Raw genomic sequence first — 22,291 nt, forward strand, 5'->3', positions numbered from 1 at the left:
AAAATGTAGAAAGGAATATCAACATCTAGAAACTCTAGAACTGATGCCAGAAAAATCATCATTCACTTGGACGTTTGCTGACACTCAAGAAGCTATTAGTTAAATGGGCAAAAAAACCCACTCTTACTCCTTTAGCAAGACTTGGTCAACTGCTAGCCCTCCAGAGAGGCTGCATCTGTAAACATACATAGTATTCAAGATTCAAAGAAAGAGCAAATAACCTGTGCAAATTTTGTATGCTCTCGCCAAAAAAAAATTAGCTTTCGAAACAACTGGCAAATGACAGCATCATATGGGAGTGAGCAAAACAGTATGAAAAGACTTTTAAAGAAATAAAGCAGCAGCACAAACCCTTTGGTACTAAAATGGGATAACCCAGAGAGAAGGCAGTCTTAAGACAGGATGCATCACAGACAGGAGTAGAAGTAGCATTAATGCAATCAGGGTGTCTGCTAGCATCTACTACCTACATCAAGATAGATACAGAGTTAAAATTATCAGAGTGAAAATCTGTGCAAATTGAAAGACAACCTTGTAGCAGTAACACTTAGGATGAACACATTTTAATCAGAAATTTATGTCTGAATAGAGGGGGGGGGAAATCAAAACAAAACATTAGAGAATAAGATGAAGAAATCTGTTTATTGGATCCAAAGAAAATGAAATGGATGCTATTTTACAAAGAGTAGTATGAAGTGAGAACCCAATACTGATCAAGCAAAGACATATTAGTTAGCTAATTATTTGCTACACCTGATGAAGCTTTTGGTTTGTCTAGCTCAGTATCAGTATTCTCCCAGACAACAATACCAAATGCTTAAGAAAGAAGGTTAAAAAAAAAAAAAAAAAAAAACACACACCACCTTAGTTAGATATAAGGTTATCTGTCCCTAATGCAAGTCTCAGCCTACTCCCTAAAATTTAAGAACAGTTTTAGACTACAGGCTACAGCATCTTATTTACAGTGGCTGACAATTACCAACAGTAGTGGAAACCTAAGCATGAATCAAAGTTTTCTCCCTTCCCAATTCCCTTCTCCCAAACACACACTTTTCTTTATAATAAGAGCAACACATTATAAATGCAGCAATAAAATGCCCAGCTCAATAGGCTATACAGGCTTCTTTCCTGAACTGATATATACTTAATTTAGAGTCCTACAAAACATACTAACAGTAGGTTACAGATCACAGTGTCAAACACACACAAAGTCCTAAAGAAAAAGATTTATAGCACCTCTGTTGTTACAGTTGTCTAAAATGCAGTTCTGAATGAATCTGAAAATGTCATCAGCATCCTCCATGTGAATCACATAAGGGTTATACCAGAAATATTTATCCATTTTGACCACAACCTATACACAACAGTTTCTTTCTTCTTAACCCTAAAAATGCCTCAAATAGTATCACATCCTAGACATCATTCTGTCTACATCAATAACTATTAAAAGCACATTTTAATAGAATATTTACATATGATTTACACTGCACAAAGGTAGTCAATAGAAAACCAGTTAAGGTTATTTATGGAATCTAGTCCATATTTTGTCCAGTCTTTGATAGTTTGTCAAACAATCTGTCCAGTCTTGCTTGATTCAATTTTTAACCGAAATTAAACCTGAATACCAAATATCTGTCTTTTGTAAGACTATTTTTAGATTTTAACTGAAAAGATATTGACAACCTTAAATGAAACTTATAACTATTTTCTAATATGCAACCATGGCAAAGCAATCTCAGTTTTCTGGGGGGTTGTTTGTGGGGTTGGATTTCTTTTAAGGATTAAAGTGGCCATGAAAAAATAAGACAAATAATTTAATATCATTTACAGGTTGATTTTGAGGATAAACATCTACTGAGATGTCCTTGCTATCTGTCCTTTTTTATTGTCCCCTATCAAAATGGCAGAAGCGCAACTTCTGTAAGTAGACAGAAGTGATGAATACTCCTTCCTGTGAGCCACTGGACAATTTTGCTGTAATACAGAATATGGAGTTTTCTTGTTTTCCTTGATAGGTTTATAGAGAAACTTCAATCCACCAAGGAGTTGAAACAATATTAGTTGATCAACAGACTTCTGTCTGATCTTATGAAGTTGCAAAACCTCTTCCTTAAGGCCTATATCAGCAACATGGGAGAGAATAATAAAAGAGAGCGAAGACACACCAAAAGGGGGATAATTAAAATAGGCCTGGGACTGCTTGAAGCAGGCATGACTACATTGGCTAGAATGGGTCCATCAGGGCAGATTCATTCAAGTAAGAGTTGACAAATAAATGTTCTTCAGGGAGAGAGGGAGCCTAGGAGGCAAGCTCAGCACTGACAAGGAAAATCTACTGCGGGAGAGAAGGGAATTGAAGAATTAAGTGTACAATGAAACTCTGATTTATGAACTTGAAGACAGTTGTGGCTAACCCCCAGCACCTAGCCTAATCCTAATCTGGACCTTACTGCCAGGGAAGCACTAAATCCTAGGACCATTCAGTGACTGGTACTCACCTGACTCATAACAAAGAGCAGCATGACAGAATTATCTAATAAAACGTGTGCTAGTCATCTCCCTGTTATTTTATGTGATAGATTCCTGTACAGAGTGTGTAGGTAGCCTCTGTTCTGTGACACTGACAATCCACCATGGACTAAGTATTCCTATGGTTTTGTATCAAGCACCAATTCACCCTAGTGATGCATGTCAGAATTTCCAAATGCATCATTTAACTGCACAAGATTCTTAACTCAGAAGGGAGGGAGGATTAAAATGAAATGGTGGGGTTAAAAAAAAAATAATGAGAAGTTAAAAGTCCCACAGGACTTAGTAAAGTAACTTAGCTGAAAAACTTCTCTTGCCTGTTTGTATGTTGCCTGGCTGCTGCAGATTTCACTAGCAGTGTATACCAAGGTGCCTACTGAGTGTATGCAGGCAGCATATATCGAGACAGTGTCTGTTTCAGGCCTTTTGGTACAAGAGATGCTAAAGAAAGGTAAAAATAGGAATTCCAAAAGTCTTAGTTCTAATCCTACTTGTGTTGCTCCTTATGCCTCAGTTTCCCATCAGGAAATTAAAAACAAAACCCAATAATCTCATATCAACCTTGCAAAATAGGGAATAAATCCATTCATATTTCCAAGGTGAACAGATTCTACAAGGACACAAGCATAGCTTCAGATGACAACTATTACACTGATTGTTTTAGTGCAGACAGGCTACCAGTGACTTTTTATTCCAATAGCAATTCAGAGCCAATGCAGCTAAGGGAAGTAAACTAGAGTGAATCCTTTTTGACACTGAATCAACATAGCTGTTTGCTTTCAGGCAATGGAATGACACTGGTGTACCATTAGTGTTGCTTTCACTAGGAAGAAAGCATTGGTTCCCACCCACCCACCCCCAAGTGTTTTATTTAGTTCATTCTAAATCTCTAGTATATTGATGGCAATATGTACTTTTATACTGAAGAAGTACTGAAATTTAACATGGGACAACATGTGATATATCCCCAGCTAGCTAAATACTGATCGTTTTGTCTAGTTTTAGGTTTTTAACATATTAGTAAACAGATATTAGGTGAAACTAGGGAAAAAAAAAAATCTCTTCAACAAGCATAGATACAGCCTTAAAGAGTCTAAATCTAGGGCAATATGCCTTTGTAACAGGTGAAAGCCAGAGAAAAAGCTCAACTTGAACATTCAAAGAAACAGCAAGAAAGGGCGCCTTCTTTTACTTCTAAACTGAGCACATTTTATTGAAAATAACAGACATGGAACTTTAAAGTCCTTCTAGTTTCTTTTCAGAGCACAGACAAACTTTAAAGCCTCATCCAGAGAAATTATACACAGAAGTAGGAAGTTGCCCAGGGTAACAAATCACCCTGTTTTGCCTCTATGTGATTCTTCTCCGAATACCTGACTATGGCCTCTTGCCTGCACAGTTCTGCTTTTGCTGAGGGCTGTTTAAGGCAGTCCCGCAGCAGGAACAGCTGCTACCACCTCTATTCCCAGCCTCATCCTTACCACAAGCAGAAGAAAGCCCGACTCCCCAGGATTCTCCTCTAAAACTTCGTCATGGCCCTGCCCTTCACATCATCCCTCCTTGCAAAAAGAAGGAACAGGGCATGTGGGGAAGGGAGAAGACCCCCCAAATCTCACATTCCTTCCCAACATGCCGCTGACTCCTCCCTTCTACCATCCATACCAGCTACTGTTAAGTGATTTTGGCTTATGTGAAATCTTGCTAAACCCTCTCCAAAGCCTGCAGTCCCCTACTCATCACTGACGGCCCGCTGTCATGTCATAGCTCTGTCCCCCATACAGAGCTCCTGCCCTAGTCCCAGCTTTCCTTCCCTGCCCTGGCCCCATATCCACCTGGGAATCTCCTGAGCCCTCCCTGCCTCTCCTCCACCTAGTCTGCATGACCCACTCCCTACCTAGCCTTGGGACAGCAAACCTGAGCATTGCACACCCTGCTGAGAAGCCTTGTGCTGACTCTGGCCCCATCCTCTTGAGATTTCTTCTTTAAAAATTAAATATCGATATGTATTTCTTTGGCTTTACATCTCTTAGGTCAGAGAACAGCTTTGGAAGGTAATGCATTTTTAATGAAGAGTAGAAAATGAACAAACCATTTTTAGGTACAGCTGCAACAATTATTTTTCTCCATCTTTTTAAGCTTTTTTTGCTGCATAGTAACTTTAACACAGTTGTTTCTACAGCTATATACTCACTGAAACACTAAATAGAAAGAATGACTCTCTGGAAGAGAAGAATATTAAAATTACACTATTCATTAAATTAGTGCAGGTTTACAAATCTTCTCTCTCTCCCCAGTGTATTTATGTGACAGGAAGAGAAGAAGATAAAGATACAGAGAAACCTGTGTTGTGAATATGGAACAGAAGACCTCTGTTGTCTTGGGGCCAGTTCTTTCCATTTTTGCAGATCAATTTAACTCCATGGACTTCAGTAGAAATAAATCTGCTTGCAGCAACTGAGGATCTAGTCTTGGCCTTGTGTGCTAATCCAGATTCCCTTCTGCACTGGTGTAACTCAACTGACTTCACTTGTTCACTTGTGAAATAACCTTGCTCAACACAGAGTATGATTGGTCATGCTGTATTTATTTTTCCCACATAGAAAAAAAAACAAACAACAAACACTTATTTTTTTCCCCATCTCCATTTTCAATGTTATTCTATTTTCATTGCTTTTTTCTTACTACCTGGCTCTTTACCTAGAACGTAAGCTTCTAAATGGAACTTGTCACCCCTCTCTGAGTTCATGCCAAGTCTGGCTGTGTCCAAGTTTACTGGAACAGAAAGGAACCCCTTTGCCCAGCTCTTACATTTACCTGTCAGCAATCACCTGCTCACCTTTGACTATGTTGAAACAATCATGTTCTGGTTTAAAATCCATCTTATTTAAAACACAGAGAGAAACAATACATAAGAGAAGCACAGGTTACCAGGCTGCTTATCTGTCCTCCTGAACCAAGCCCGGAGCACTCCCATGTGCTTTCCTTGACAAGAGGTATACAAACTCTGCTACCATGGAGCTGGTGCTCGAACCTAAAAGCTGATCATAAATAAATCTCCCCCACGATAAAGCTGCACAATTATCCTACTGCAGCATGGGAGCGGAGCCTAGTTATGAAACAGCACAGGACATTGAAAGAGATCAATGGTATCAGGACCACTGATCTATTATACCAATTTCTTGCTCCCCTTATGGACTAAATCAAGCTTAGCAATTCACTCATGTAGAAGACAGATTTGGTATTCATTATAAACCAAATGTTTACAAAGAGCAAAACATTTGCTTTTAACATACCCAACCTTCTCCCAGCAGGGCCCATTCTCTGACATCTTGGCTGTGCAGGGTACATGCACTAATAGCGAGTGGTTATGCTCTCTCTCATTAGCTAAATTTGCAATAGAGGAGGAGTCAAGATAAATGGCTGCTTTGCTGCCACCATCATTCAATCATCTGGAAATCTAATTTGTATCTTATTTGGCAGGCAAGCAGCCATCTGCTCCAAGGAAATGCCTCAAAGGCAGCTGCCAAATATTGAGCAGACTTTCTGCTATAGGAAAACTAATTGCTTTTACTGGACTGATACAGGCTGAGAGTTAATGGCATAGGATGTTTCCTCACAAAAGAGCTAAAAGACGTGCTTTTAAAAAAAATAATAATAATTAACTACTTTAACTTCTATAAGAGCTAAGCACTTCAAATGACTGACAACCACCTGTGGGATCATAACACAAAGCTGTATGGGCCAGAGCAACAAATGAGAATGTTTTCAGCCCCACAGGACTCTTTCTGCCCTACAAAAGCTAATGCACATGTGCAGAAATGCACCCTGTATAGTTTGCAGCCATGAAACCCGTGGAAGTGTATCAGCTGCATACAGAATATAGACAGCTTGAAAACATTACACCCCATGAAAACATTACAATGTCTACATCTTAGATCACTTTCTTTCAGGATTTCCAATAACAACCAGATCAGAGAGGGAAACGGCATTCCCACACCAAAAACAGTTTCAGGATTTCAAAAGTATTCCCATTCTGCACCACAGTGATACTATACCTTTCAGGGGAGATGAAAACGAGGGCAGGAAGACACAGTCTAAAACAGTCATCACATGGTTAAGCATGCCATATGCAATAAGCGTGCAAAGTGTGACACCTATATTCAGGCAATTATTCTATTTAATTATCTTACACCCTTCCCTACAATTCATCCCAAGTTTGAGAATGTTCTTGGTAAGTTTGACAAGAACCAGTACATCCCCAGAAATTTTCAGTTGTGACAAATGCAGTATTTTCACAGGATTCCAAGGAAACTGCTTCACTGGAGAGTTGGGGGAAATGGCCAGTTTTAATCACAACATAAACAGCCCACAGCCTAGAAATTCCTTCTTAAGTTCAGGGGAGACACCTTTTCATTATCCAGATATCACCAGCCTTTCCCTCACTGCTCTTTTCAAACACAGTGACTACTGCCCACACGTGACTCAGGAGCTGTGTGAGATACCTAACCAAACTAACAAGGAGGCTAAATGAAAAACATTTCTCTACATTTATCCAGTGTTCTCAACTAGACTAGTACGCATTCCAACTTGAAATGAGGAACCAGATCCAGAATAAACTGTTCACAAAACATCCTGCTCTATGGACATTCCTCTTAATACTACCAATAAGTCTGGATGGGCAGTTCTAGGACCTGCCAGCCTTTATTTGTTCATGGCAGTAGATAAAACATGGTTATTTGTGGTACAACTTGCACATGTGTCTTTCCAAGTGCAGGCAGAGAGACACCCAAAGTGTATAAGGATACAGTTCATTTTATGTATCCATTGGGATTTATCATCACTTTTAAAAGAGCCCACTGATGTCAGTCATGACAGATGTAATTATAGAGATTTCTGTCCAGAAAGAACAAAGCAGATTGTCACATTCTTTCTTGTATGAGTCCTAAGGATTATACAGACAACAAATTTCCTGCATTGCTGACCTGGAGTGGGCTTGAACCAGAGTTTACAAACAAGGAATCTCTCTCCATTTTTCCCCTAATTCCCCCAACTATCCAAGTTCGCCATGTGACAGAAGGACTACTAAACATGGATCCTAAAGTAGAAATTTTCAAAATCTAACTACACACTATGTTTGCAGGATGCCCCATTAACATAAACACTCCACTGCTCCTCTGTTGTCTTTGGTTCTTCACTGACAAAGGAAAAGAACAAACATATTTGGCAATATAATCTCTCTTCAAATAATATTTACTGAAATAGTAAAAGAAAAGGGGGAGGGGGGAAAGAGAAATAAGAGAAAATCCTGAAGTATTTAAAAGACTCACAAAATTAATTGCCAGGAGCAGGTTTGGGTAAATGGGGAGAGGGGAAGGAAGAGGAGGATTTGTGAGAGTTAAGTCAATGGGTCGGGCCATTCTGAGCATGAAAATGGAAGTCATCACCCAGGAAAAAATAAAATAAAGGGAAACAGTATCTTCCATCTGCCAATGATAATGTCTTCTGCCAAAAATAAATACATACCATATCCTAAATCTCAGAATGCAATAGCAACCACTTTTACTGAATGAAAGCACAACAGTGTTTAACCAGTCTCTTCTTGTGGTATGACTGGCAGCTTGAGTGCTAGCAGGGCAGAAGGCTGGCTAGAACAGGGCATAAGGGTCTGGGTACCTCCGCTCTGAGTCTTGGTCCAGTTCCTACAGATCGGTAAGCTCTGGGCTATTGGACATGCTTTTGTGCCAGAAGTCATCAGTCACCTGGTCCATTCTGTCTTTCTGTCCTGTAACCACACCCAGGATAACATCCTGGCCTGCACTGCATCAGATACCAATATTCTGTCTGCTCTCAGGGGCTGGAGAGCTGCATAATGTCTAGGAGTCCTTAGCCTTCTTGTAAAGCCTTTCCCATTCTTGGTTTTAATAATGCCTATACAGTATCCTGGCTCCTTTAACTGAATAATATTCCTCTATAAGGAATATTATAAGGAATATATCCTTGAGGAATCTTGTACCATCACCTCTTTTCAGAAAGTGGAAAATGCAGAAACCTCAGCATAGTTTCAGCTGGGAGTCAGACAGTCAGACATAGAAAAAAGATAGTATATATGGCTTCCTGGATCACATTCCTGGCATCCCTGGAGCCCCATTCCTGGCCTCATGGGTAGCTGCCTTCCAGTGCTTAAACACTGAGGTAGTACCACAGTATCAGAAGCCACAGAGTAAAACAAATAAGCATCTCGGGCTGGGCACAAAGCAACTTGGGAAGGCCTCAGAATCTGGAGAATTATTACAGTACATTGGTGCATGCACACAAGTTCCAAGCATCACGGCAATGTAGGTTGTACCAATTTGATGTTGCTCCCAGTTTCAGCAAGAGTGAAAGACTGACAGCAACCTCTATGCTACAGTGATGTAAAGTCTTCTGCTATGCTGGCAAAGATCTTTTACTTCAATGCATTTTAGTTCACCCTAACATAAACAAGCGTGGCCTGTGCTGCCTATTTTTTGCATGAAAAAGTAGCACAGTAGCTACTGAATGTCATTATGACAGTGCAATGCAGATGTCTGTAAAATTATGCAGCACATATGGGCATGAACAGGATAAGCATGTCAAGCATGCAATGATGTATGGAAGGGTTCACCTTGTTATTAGGCACACGCACAGGCATAATTGTTACTTAGTTTTTTTCTGCATTATCAACCTTTTGCAGAAAAACTTCTGCACAGAGGATATCAAGGTAGCAAAGAAAGGTCACACATAATCCAGCAACAGGACAAAATAATTGACACTAATGGGAACCATGAAACCAGTAAAGATGGAAAGACTATAAAGAACTGAGAAACGTTAAGGATGTCAGAAGGTTGTTTATACCCATAACTCTTGGAAATGTGCATTGAAAAGGACAGACTCTCCCCATGTTTTGATGATGTTTTCTCAATGGCAATGACACCAGAACCTCATGGAGGATAGGTTTGTTTTAACAAGACACTGACAGGTAAAGGCATCCACTCCAACAAAGACAGAACAGTAAAGCTAGGAAAAGAGCAACTCAGAAGATGCGAAGGAAGGAATAAAACACTCCAAACCACGTGAGCGCGTAGAGGAAGGCATTCTGTAGATGACTGTTACTTGTTCACAACAGAAATGACAAAGGTACCTTCTGCATAGCCTACATTTTGGAAGAGTGGAAATTAATTGTGTCAGTTCCCTTTCTTTTAACAGTTCCCTCTTTTCTTGAATTCTATCAGTTTSCTGCTCTATAATAGAAATTTCAAACCTGGAAAGACAGCTAAGCTCTATACCCAACAGATCTCATTGTACATCACCGACAATGTTAAAATGCAACACTGACTGCTTTGCAGGGCCATAGTATCTCCAACTCCAAATAGCAGCAAATATGTCAAGAAATGTAGAAGCGCTGTGCCAGCACTCAAGTATGTACTCCTGAAAACTGAAGTAAGAAGGTTTCTATGAGAATCACTGAATTTCAGGGTTTTGGCGCATACCACAGGTAAATAATCTATTTAAATAATGTTTAAGTATTCAAGATACATAGGTAAATCAGGCAAATTCTCAGTGCTATATGCTCAGAATAAGTAACTGTCACTTTCCATCTCTATCTGGAAAAGTACAGCTAGTTCTCACAAACATATTTTTTTTCAATGGCACTACAAGCTCTCTTTTCAGCTCTCTGAATGACAGATGCTGGAAGCCCTAATAACTGGCCTGGCTGGCTACATCCTCTCCATGGGTCATGGAAAGTTTGCTTTTCCCAGTTCAGTGACGTCTGAATGTGGCTGCCCCAGCCCTATACACTGCCGGAACATGGCTTTCCCAGAAGCTTTTGAGGAACGCTACAAAGCTCCAGCAATTCAACAAAACATTTTTTTGCCACCTGGCAGGAAACTTCCATCCACATCCATTAACATTCTTCCACTGGTTTCTTCCATTATGATGGTCTTTTTCCTGCATATATTTACTACCAATCATTCATTTCATCTCAACTACCTTTTGTGGAGAAGGAGGTTGCAACTACATAAGCAGCAAGTATTTTCTTAAGTAAGTTCTCAGAATTGCAAACTGTGTCAAAAGAGTCAAACTCCACAAAACAATCACTTATAGTAATCTAGGGTTCTTATCTGTAGTCCATGCTTCAACCCTTTAGAGGGTCATATTGTTATGTCAGAAAGTTTATATTTAAAAAGGGCATCCAAGATTATTAAAGATTTATGTGACTTTGAAACCAAAATGTCAAGAACATTGCCAAAATATTATGAATACAACACTACAGTTTACCTGAATTTCTATTGTTTATGATACAGAGACCACAATCAAAATTTTGGATTTTCATTCCTCTGATTTCTTCTTGGAATTCTGCTTTCTACCATTCATCTTCACACGGCTCTTTATTCCACCATTTCAGATATTAGCCTACAAATTGATCTATTTTTGTGTGTATGTGTTCTTTTTAAATGAAGGCGTAACAAGACACAGTGGTAACCATAAGCATTTCATACTCATTCATTGCTGTTTTCCTTGCCTGCTCACAGGCTCTTTCAGCTTTGGGAATTTTATTATTCTTGTTTTATCTTGTTGTACTGTATTTACATAAAATCCTAAAACCTTAGGGCACGTCACTTACTTTGCCATCGCTCTGCAAGACCCAAAGGATGATTCTTGAAAAGCTCAGTGTAGGATCAGGGATTGGATTATAAATCCCTTTGAGTAAAGATCTGGAAACGTCTGCAAAACGCCACACATCTCTGTAGCACTGCTGTGATAAAATTAAAACCACTGCTCAGAGGAGGAAAAGAAAGTATGAGCTATCTCTTTAAAGAAGCTGATCTCTCACTCTCAGATGAGGTTAGGTAAGGATACAGGGTTTAAAAAAAAAAAAAAATCAGTAAATGTCACAGCGATATTTGCTGGAAGAGTCATGTAAATATTATTTACTGTGCCAAATGCATTTCCAAAGCAGATGTCTTCCACAATCTATTTATTCAGCCACATCAAAATAAAATAGTTACAGTTTCAGCCTTCTAGGCAGTTTTACCATTCACAGGTCTCTATAAGGCCACTTCATTTCAGCACCAGAATAGCAACTCAATTTGTTCCTCTACACTTCCCTTCAGTCTTCTTTCAGTTATACAGCAGATCTTGTCTATCACTAAGTGCAGTGGTCTGAGGCACTAAAAGCAAGCAGTTATATGGGACATCCTGACCTATACCTGTGGGCACAGACCTTTCCAAATTGTTAGTCATCCCAGAATCTGGTTTCAGAGGCACTCAGACATACATACTCTGCCCTTCCCTTTGGTATTGCATCTCTGCTACTCATACAAAAAAGTCTTGGAGAGTGCAGGACTTGGGCTCAGCTCCAAAAGCTTTAGCATCAAGTGCAAAAGTTGGCAAAACAACTTAAAACTTCACATAAATGTGATTTATCTGACAAAGATAGTGCCAGACAACTACCAGATTCATTTCAAGTAGTACCTTTACCCCCTACCCCTTACTCATTTGTATATTTAGACTGTTTAGACTTCAGAACAGGGATTTTCACAATCTGAGCATTTTTATGGGGCACTGGGAGATGCTAGACTTGAGTGACAGATCAGGCTGAAATACATTTCAGCAGAGAATCCTATTTCTTTATGGGAACATTTTGAAAGGTACACAGATCTACAACTTTCTTTCAGTAAAGCCTAAACAAAATACCATGACCTGAGCCAAGCTGATCCAAAACAAAAACACCAAGCTTTTTTAAAGTACAGTCAGATATTTGATTTTGGGTCAGTTCATCTTTAATCTACATTTGTTTAAACAGGCTGCCTCAGCAGCAAATGACCCTAGACATCTTAGGGTCCTGTTTCTCCTCTGTTGCCCAGACACCTTTCACAATGTCTCCTATTCCCCTTCTCTGCTGAGCAAGTACATAAACAGGAAGATTACACAATTACAGAATTTCTCCTGGGAGCTGAAGTCCGACTACTGAGACCACTCTGCAGAGTTGAAAGAGCTCAGTCAGCTGAATACTAAACCCTTGATATTTCATATTTTCATTTCAAGTTTGGGCAAGAGTGAAAAATTTATGTACATACTAGATTCTTCCCAGAACAGCAAGTTAATTTTCATCTAGCTCTATTTAGTAATAATGATGAAGGTATGGGATCTCATTCCCTCACCAGGATACATTACATTATCACAACACATACCATTAATACATTACAGCCTCTAAACTTATAAAGTTTGCCTTCTTTACTGAAATCCAGTGACCACCTACATGTAGAACTGGATTATTCTTTGCAAGGAAAAAAATCAGTACCACCAGTAACATCCCAGCCACCACTGTCTTCAAGAAGCTTATTTTCTCCACAGCTTCTTTGGCTACTAAATTACCTTCCCTTCCCTTCCGAATCCTTAAGATCCTGTAACACAACCCATGTGATTTCTTTGCTTACACTTTTACAAAGCAACTCAGAGTCCTGCTGAAGCCTCAGCAAGAAAAGTTGATCTAGAAAAGCCATTGATGTAAAATCTAAGCACTGATATCCAGAGAAGCCCCAAACCTATAATTATTCCCACCCATAAGGTTACTTTTTATTGGAGGAAGGAAGAAAGGGAAACTGTAAGTCAGCTAGTTTCATCTCTCCTGCTATCAGGTTTCTCCAGGCCTACTGTGACTAAAGTTGAAATGCTTTAACATTGTATATACAGACAAGAATTTTTCTCAGTTTGCAACCTCACATGAGATGAGAATTGCTAGAACCTATGCTCCCCAAAACAGACTTTGCCTGGGGTTATAAAACCAGACATTTTTAAAAGCAGTGCAGACAAGTTATAGATAAACATTTTTGACTGGGTCCTTATCCCAAATGCCTCTTTCTGAAAAAGCTCCTACTGTTTTTTTATGGGAGCTTGAAAGACTGTCTCAGAATCCTGAATTGCAAAGAGAAGTTTGCAGGTACAGAGTTCATACAGTTTAAATAATGTATCCACAACAGCAATTTTTTTTTTTTTAAATAGGGCTGAATATGCTTAAGGATTTACCTCTATGACCCCTTTATGTTTTGTCCTAGTTTACCAGGGAAAAGGTAGCAACTGTAAACTTCATTTGATAACTTTTTGATAACTGTTCTATGTATTTGGCAGTGATCAGAGATCACATGGAGGAATTTAAAACTGTGACTTGCTAAGAAGTTTCAAGGCACTTTGCATTCTCAAGATCCTGAGCTGAACCGTGCACCACTTAATAATCCTTTAATCTGAATGTGAATTAAGGTTCTCATAGCCAGTGTCAGCAGGCAGGCAGGCACTGTTACAGCACCAGAGAGCACTAGGGTGCAGGAAGTTGTGGTTTTGTTTTCTTTACCATGCCAACAGAACTGCAATGATACACAAGTTTGAGAAATAGTGGAAAAGCTGTTATGCCAGATCTGGTCTCCTTCCTGGGACTGATGTCTATGCTAGATTCTCAAAGATTAGAGTCTTTTGTCTCTCCTTCACCACCCACCTTCCTGCCCCTCCCCCCCCTCAGCCATTGCAACTCCCCCACAGAACAATGAAGCCCCAGGACAGCAAAGCATATCTTATTAACTGGATGCAACGCTGAATAGAACATCTTTCTCAATCTGACTAAACTGTTTTCATTCTTTATTCTACAAATGCCTTATGTTTATCCTAATATTGCTCCCTTCAGCCTTGCTCAAGCACGTTTGTTTAGACTATAATTTCCAAAATTTATAATATATCATGAATTCAGCTCTAATGAAAAATTAGTGGCTCCAGAGACTCATATCTTCTGTTTAGATGCAGAACTATGCAACTGTGTAACACCCACATGTAAGACTTCGCAAAGAGAAATCAGTGCTGCTGTCATAGAGGGTGAAAGGAAAGAAGGGAATGAAAATTGTTTCTATAGGCAGTTCAGTCCTTCGGCACTGTGTATTGGGTTTTAACTTTCTGTTGTTTTGTGGGGTTTTCTGTAACAACTGTTAGCTATGCTGGAGTCATCCAGTCATTTTACAGGCACCACTGGGCTGCCATATTGAGGAGGCTGTAGAGTTTATAGTTAAGAACACAGCTGTGCATTACACTACAAAATAGAACACATTCTTTGTTTTAAAATGTTATTGAAAACAGCTCCTTTCATTGCTGCTAGGAACTGTAGTTGAGTCAGAAGGACACTGACTGTGCAGCACTACACTAGTCATATTGTAATATCAGAGAACTTTTCAAAAAATGGTTAACTCCCCTCTGGTTCTCTTCTCTATTTCATTTTATTAATCAACAATTTCCATTTCATCAGTGCTAAATACCCATACTTAGTTCCATCATTCTGCATAAAACAGGTATGGTTAATTAAGCTGAACCTGTGATTTTTAGATGACTGAGACATGGCAACAGAATCCCTTTGAGCATCCCTTCTCCCTTGACCTCCAGCATGGTGGCATGTTTCACTTCAAGGGCTATGCTAGCACGAGGAAAGATTTGTCTCCAGACATCTTAAAGCTTGTCCCTCCCAATTATAGGGATCATTGTGGCATGCTGGAGGGGAGGATTCCAGGTTGTTCTTGACCTGTCATTCAGGTGATCTGTTGCCACAAGCAAGCTAACCTTCGAAGACTTGCTTGGACACCCAGGTATTTGCATTCTCATGCTATCTCTGACCTATGGCAAATGAACAGAACCCAAGACGTAAATTAGCAATCTGTAACAAGCATCATATTCTTTCCTCATGCAAGAGAAAATTTTACAAATTACTTTCAAGACACATTTGTTTTGCAGATATGCAGAGGTATTTATCTTCGATCAGGAGAGAGCGAACTATCAAGCCAGGTATACTTTTGAGCCTGCTCTACCAACTGCAACAATGAGAGGGCTGCACAGCTAGTCTGGAGCAAGTTGAAACATGACCTTGCCTTTCAAAGACCAACTGCAAGATGAAAGTGTTTGGATGATGTTATAAAGCTGCTGAAGAAATCCTGTAGATTACTACTGGCTGGTTTTACAGAACTCACATTTGAGTAACTTTGCTAGGGCTGAACAAGAAACCCTCAGCTGCCACAAGCTAAGGCAGCTGAGATCAGCAGTACTGAAAACGGAAGTTGAGTAGATACAAATACAAAACCCTGTTCAACTCTGTCTGTGACAAGGATCTCCTCTGAAGAATGATTTTCTATTTCACAGGATTTTTTTGCACCATGAGTAGAACAGGCGAGGTTTTTAATCTTTCAAAACAGTCTAATCATTGAGACTTCCAGAGACTAACCCAGTGAAAGCATTACAGCTTTTGTCAAATCAGTCCAGGCATGGTAGAGATTCTGACACTCCACTGTTTACAAATCAGATTGGCCGTGAATACTGCAAGGGTTTCCAGAGCTAAGTAATTCCCTTCAAGAGTTTTCAGGTAGAACATATTCTGGAGCATGTAGACAACTGAATACAACCTGAGGCAGCAGTTTCCCAGGAGCAGGTAAGACATAAATGCCACAGTGTCTGTCACGAAGTGCAGTCATCTTTTGCCTTGTGAAATGCACACTTGCAGTCTACTTGAACTGTTTGAGGGACTCCCATTGCTCCAACAATAGGGATGAATAAACAAAAGGAATATAGGAAACAACAATTCACTTACAAAAGTAAGACCTTTAGCATGCCTTCCCTCAGTACTGGGTCTATCTTCTCAAAGCTATTTCAGTTTCACTAATTTCTTTAGATGATGCAGGATCATTAAGAACCATGATACATGGTTCCTGTTCAATCACATCAATGACAGCGTCCGAAGATGGGTGAAAGATGGTTTTAGCAAAGAAGGAAAATGTTCTATTTACCTACCAAGACTCAGACTATTTTCTGTAAGAAATGTTCTACCATAAGATTTGCAAAAGAGTATTAATTCAGAACTACAGAATACAGATCTGATATCTTTGATGAAGCACTTGGTAATGTTTGTATAAGTAGGTGATCTCCTCAGCCTCCCACTTTAATTGCATCTGATTTTATAACATTCATTTTTTGGATGTCAGCAGCCGCATTGAGAAGTCTAATGTACTTAACAGAGAAACTTTTCATCTTTACATTATTTGAATCCAGTCAGTTTTGATATCCGAGTCTGAGAAAGATAATTGCTGCTTTGAATGAGCCAGTAAGACACCTTTAAGACCTTGTCTATCCTTTTTCCCCGCCATCATTTTCAAAGCTCGAATTTTATTCCTCTCAACATTGATCATGACATATGTTAATGTAACAGTTTCTCTAGCAGCTTAGATCTCCCTTGCTAATGAGTCTGACAGTGACAAGACTCCACAGTGCCTGGCCACTATCATAGACTATCCAGAACCCTGAATTAAAATATAATTTGATTGGGTTTAATACAAATTGGACACTAGAATTTGTGGATAACATTTTACATTAGTCCATTTCTTATACCAGCTTTGAGTAAATAATCACTTGGTAGTAGACATGAAGAATTAAACAACAGAAGAATTTACCACAGAATAAAGTATCACCGGGATTCTTTTAATTTTCTTTTAAATGATGTACTTGAGATCCATATGCATCCCCCTGCATGGCCTGTCAACAGAAACTCAGAAAATTAGGTTGGAAATGGCTGATAGTAGGCTTTGCTTTTTACATGAAACATCCACTAGAATTACCAAGTCTCCAAGTCAAGGGTTAGTCTTCTCCAATAGTAAAATGCTTTTCAGAATATGAGAAAAAGATATTGGATATGATATTTAATGTATTTTCACTGAACCATCCAGTACTGAAAATTTATTTTCTAGTAAAAGAAATCTATTCATATAATAAAGAGGTATACAACTTCACTGTGTTGAAAGCAGCTGCTTTATAACTTAATAGATTACACCTTTAACAGCATTGAATCCAATGCTAGAAGTTTAATTTAGTCAGCCTATATGGGAGACCTCAAGAGAATAAAAACAAAACACATGAACATCCCCACGGTGCAAGACACATGAGGGCAGCAATTCACTAGGCAACCTAGTTTTCTCCAAACACTAAAGCAGATTCCCATGGAAGTTACTGGCTGGCAAAATTCCTGCTATTCAGGATCTTCAGGCTTTTGCTGGGAGGGTGGTATTATCCTGACTGAAAACCTGCTTGAAAGCTTGCAAAGACCCTTAGATTACGTATTGCTTTATTATAGGTACAGTTGAGACTAGCTAATTCGAAGATTACCTGAGCCTTCCTGTTGCCTATAATTGCCAGATTTTGCCTACTTGGCTTGAAGCATTTTCCCAAGCTGAATTATTTTGGAAAATTTCAACCACATTGTTTCACCCATTTCTGAAAACAAGACCAGTGGAAAAAACTGTTTTGTGCTTGTTAAAGTCTGAGATGTGATAAGAGTGCAAAATTCCTACCTTCCTGTATCACACAGGAAAACAACCTACAAGACACGTGCAACTATCCTTCTATTGCACTTCGTATTGATAAAGCCTCATCTGGAATATTGCTACCAGTTTGTGTGACCTCATTCCAAGAATGATAAAACCTAGTCAAAAAATGTCCAGGCAAGAGAAATGAAAATGATGAGAGCTAGAACACACCACCTACACAAAGCAGACTGCACAGATAAGCACCGTACAGCCTTAAAAGGCTGAGGGAAGCAACATCTTCAAATACATAAAAGGTTGCTACAAAAAAAAAAAAAAAGACAATAATATGCTCTTAATGTCAGTTTAAGCCCGTTTTTCTTGTCCTATCCATTATTGCAAGAAGAATGATCTAGGTAAAACACTTGGCAAGATACAAACAAGAAAGCAAACTTTCTACAGATAAGCACTGCAAGGGAGCTAGGAGGATCTGTTGCTGAGAATTTTAAGAACATGTTAGACAAACATCTCCAAGGTTGATAAAGGTATAGTCGATCCTGCCATATGGTGCAGGACAGAGTCATGTTCTCTTCCAATCCTATGAGGGTTCTCTTCCAACCCCATGGCTATTGATCTGTATAAAGTATAGTTCTCCTAGATTTCAGCTACAGCTCTCAAGTGCTCAGTCCATCTGCAAATCAGTCCCCGGGTTTTGTCACTTTCTAGGTGCCTAACACACAACTAGTAATTACCTCTGAAAAAGMATAGCTTAGGTGAAAGGTACTGGATAACCCAGAAACAGTGACTGAATGTAGTTACCCAGGACAGTTTTTAAACTTTTATTCCTGTATATTCTTTGGTCACCTGCTGTGGTGAGACTCCTCTACTATGCCCTAATTCATCCCTGTATTAGATCCCTCTTGTGTATAGCTTGAGGCAATAAACTAAGGGCAGGGGGGAAGGTTATGACAGATGCAGTTAAGGATTATATTGTGAAAGATATGCACTTACAGATCAATTAAGATTGCACAGCCAATCTTTAATCTCAAAGTATCTGTCAAAGGTTTGGCTGTGCAGCCTTAACAGTACTCTTTAACAAGACTGTTGCTGCAAGTTTGTGATACAGACTATTCTTAACATATAACCTGTTTACTCCTTCTTGCCCAGCTCTGAACTCCTTGAAAATTTCTAACTCTATGTGGAAAGATAGAAATTCATCTGCTTCCTGATTCCAGGATTATTTGCCTGAAGGGAAGTCTGGCCTCTCTTGTGGCCTGTTCCTTACTGAGAAGCACAGATGATGCCCAGAGAATTGCCTTGGCAGCACTCAGTTGTTTATAGGACTTTGCAAGACTATATGCAGTGATTTTTTCCACTGCAGCAAAAGTGTTGATTTCTCCCCCCTCCCCCTCCACAGAAGGATTTGAAAGGACCATTTTTAAAAGGACTAAGGCTAAGCCTCCCCATTTTTGAGAACACTGTTTACTTAAGACAGAGAGAAAAGATCAAATGGCTGCCTCAGAAACCAGATGTAAAGCAAAACAATGGTCTGCATGCCATGACACACAAGAAGGAAGAGCTGGGACTATAGATTTTTCTGATCAGGAAGTAATCTACCTCAGCATTCATTTATAGAGAACTCTTCAAAGCCCTACAAACAGAAGAGGGGGGGGAGGAAGAGAGAGAACTGCAAAATGAGGAGAAGTGCTAAATGAGGGGAGGATCCAGGAGAGAGAAAATGTGCATCAAGGGAGGACATGACCAGTTAACTACAGTGAGGAGCCCCAGCAGTAGAGCGCTACCTGATCAGGCAGAGCTGACAGTAGAAGGCTGCGAGTTAAACCATGAAGCCAGTTGCCCGTGAGATCTGCGCAGAAGGAATGACAACCACTGCACAAGCTCGAGACATGCTGTTGCCTCACAGAAAGGCATTACAGAGGCACCCCTACATCATCACAGTTGCCAGAAGTGGAATCTGTTTTCCATACTACTTTCCTCTCAAATAGGTATCCTCTAGTAGTAAAAAAAAAAAAAAAGAAAGAAAGAAAAAAAGAAAAAAGGGGGGAAAGAACACGTTTGTCATTTACTTTCCTACTGCACTATTCCCTCTGGACAAAGCAAGCTTTAACTCTAAGTGCTCAAGCCCTTACCACTGTAGGATTGGGGTAAGGGATAACAACAACAAACAAAACAGACACATAACAGGCTTTTTTTTTTTTTAAAAATCAAGTATTTGAGTGTTCTTTGCAACTCAAAGAGCAAGAATCAGTAGCTTCTAGTGTCTGGAGCAGCTACAGTGCTTGTGGCACACAGACCATGTCACTGCACAAGGGCAGCAATTCCCTCTGGTTATAACAAAATAGCAGATGCTACCAGCTGGGAGCTGTTACAAAGTTTCAAAAACACCAATCAATGTAAACTGTTGAAGCTAGGGATAACTATCATCACCCAGAGATGCTCACAGAGGACTTATGGTTCCAAAAATTCCACTGGCTCCAGCCACTGGAGCAGCCTAAGATTTTCCCCACACTCAGCACTGGTGTTAAAATTATAACCAAATAATAGACCTCCAGCCAGTAAGGAGCAGAGCAATCAGGCACGCAGCACTCATGCATCTGATGCTCTCTACCTCCAAATGAGCACCAACTTCAACTGAATCTGACTTCACTCATGAAGGAAGAGCAAAAAATACCACACATTTTTCATAATCTCCCATGGCAACGCACAGGTTTGCATCAGCTTTATTCCAGCAGAGGGCAAAAGCTACACAAGGAAGAGCATTTGGGAAGACAATTAGACCTGGGTAAAGGGAAAGGTAGTAAAATATTAAAATAAAAAGTACCCACACTCTTGTCATTAGATTGAAGATGATACAGCATCTGCTTTTTTTAAATAGCATTAAATGGAATTTTAAGTTTTGCAGGGTTTGTCCAGAAAATTTAAGCGACTCTCACATTAACATGTTAATTGTCATAACAACTAGGGCTTCTGCTCATGCTTTTTTACATCACACCAGTTCATGCTTTGACAATACATAATTCCCAACTCCTCCTCAGACTGCGCTCACTCATTAGCCCCACTAAGTTTACATTTAACTGTTTGGAAAGACAAATTGAACAGACAGTGACTCCATGGAGCAAACATGATGATGCTGTACTTCAACACATAACATGCCCTCATGGGAAAAACAGTCTCGACTAGGGGAATTTGAACTAATTTAACTTATTGTCAGTGAACAAACTTTTATCGATTGGGGTCTTAAGAAACAAAGAAGGCATAAACAATTAAACACTTAGGGAAATGCCTTTCCACCCTCCTTCTCCAGGCTTAACTTTGGCCCAACAGCCCTCCTCCCCACTTCCTAGGCTCCTCTCACCTCGATTTCCCCGCACGTCGCGCTCCCTCCCTCAGTGGGGCAGCGCAGGAGGTCAGGGGCAGCACGCAGCGGTCTCTCCGTCTCTCCCGGCCTCACGCTTTTCCTTCCACTGCTCCGGCACGGGTCCCCCACGGCCGCAGTCTCCCGGGGGCTTCCCTATCTCCGCCTGAGCTGCCCCCTGCCAACGCACCCGCGCAGCGGTGCCCTGGCCTCCGCGGAGTAGTTGCCGCTTCAGCGCACAGGGGCGGTTACTGTCCGTTAGGAGGCAGCTGGAACCGGCCAGAACTGGCTGTGACCAGCCCAGGGCAGCTTGTGGCTCCTCGCCGTGCAGCCCCACCGCCAAGACACTGCCATTGGTGCCCACTGAAGAGTGTCGGCAGAGGAAACACCTGCAGCTTTAGTTAGTTCAACGCACAGCAATATAAATGCAAAGCAGCAATTTTGTTACATTTACTGGACAAATAGGTTGGAACAGCATGAACGTTGGTGGCATGCGGTAAGGAAACCGCTGCTTTCACAGACTGCGTGGCCCTGTTCAGTCATAAAGGCTATACTGGAGGGCCTGACTGGGGCTCTTCTGTGCTGCTAGATTACTCAGATGGTACCTACCATTGCTCACTTATTATTGCTGTGGCCATCCAGATGTTCCTACCATACTGCACTTTGGCACAGCTCTCTTCAACACATTGCATTACACTGAAACAGTCAATTCTATCACGTCATCTTTGCTTTTGTCGAACTATCCCGATTTGTCCTGGTAGCTGGACCCTTGCATCTTTTTGTCTCTGGGCGCTTTTAGGGCAGTTTATGTTTGATAAGATATATTCCTTTTTTTTTTTTTTTTTTTTTTTTTTTTTTTTTTTTTTTTTTTTTTGGGGGGGGGGTCCAGAATCCAGGGAGTACATCAGTGTAGTGATCCTAACTGAAAGACACCAGTTAGCGATCCACATAACTACGAACACGTGTCCCTTGGCCACAGAATAAACTTATCCAGCTAGTTGTAATGGAGAAGACTGTAGACAACAGCAGGCAATTACAGCACCTGCACACC

General features: G+C 40.2%; 1 long non-coding RNA gene across 3 annotated transcripts in view; it reads right to left on the bottom strand.

Annotated features, from left to right (window-relative positions):
* Positions 1-21,499, bottom strand: part of LOC112965008 — a 39,887-nt gene extending 18,388 nt beyond the window's left edge. For 2 of the 3 annotated variants that reach the window (XR_003253153.1, XR_003253154.1), the window contains exon 1: positions 21,241-21,499. This is a non-coding gene — a long non-coding RNA (uncharacterized LOC112965008). Of the gene's footprint in view, positions 1-17,018; positions 17,083-21,240 lie in introns of those variants that run through there. The other variant, XR_003253156.1, reaches the window with a different exon arrangement.
* Positions 21,500-22,291: the final 792 nt, after the last annotated feature.

The sequence above is a fragment of the Apteryx rowi genome, unplaced genomic scaffold, assembly GCF_003343035.1.
Source record: "Apteryx rowi isolate R43461 unplaced genomic scaffold, aptRow1 scaffold_1005, whole genome shotgun sequence".
Taxonomy (NCBI): domain Eukaryota; kingdom Metazoa; phylum Chordata; class Aves; order Apterygiformes; family Apterygidae; genus Apteryx; species Apteryx rowi.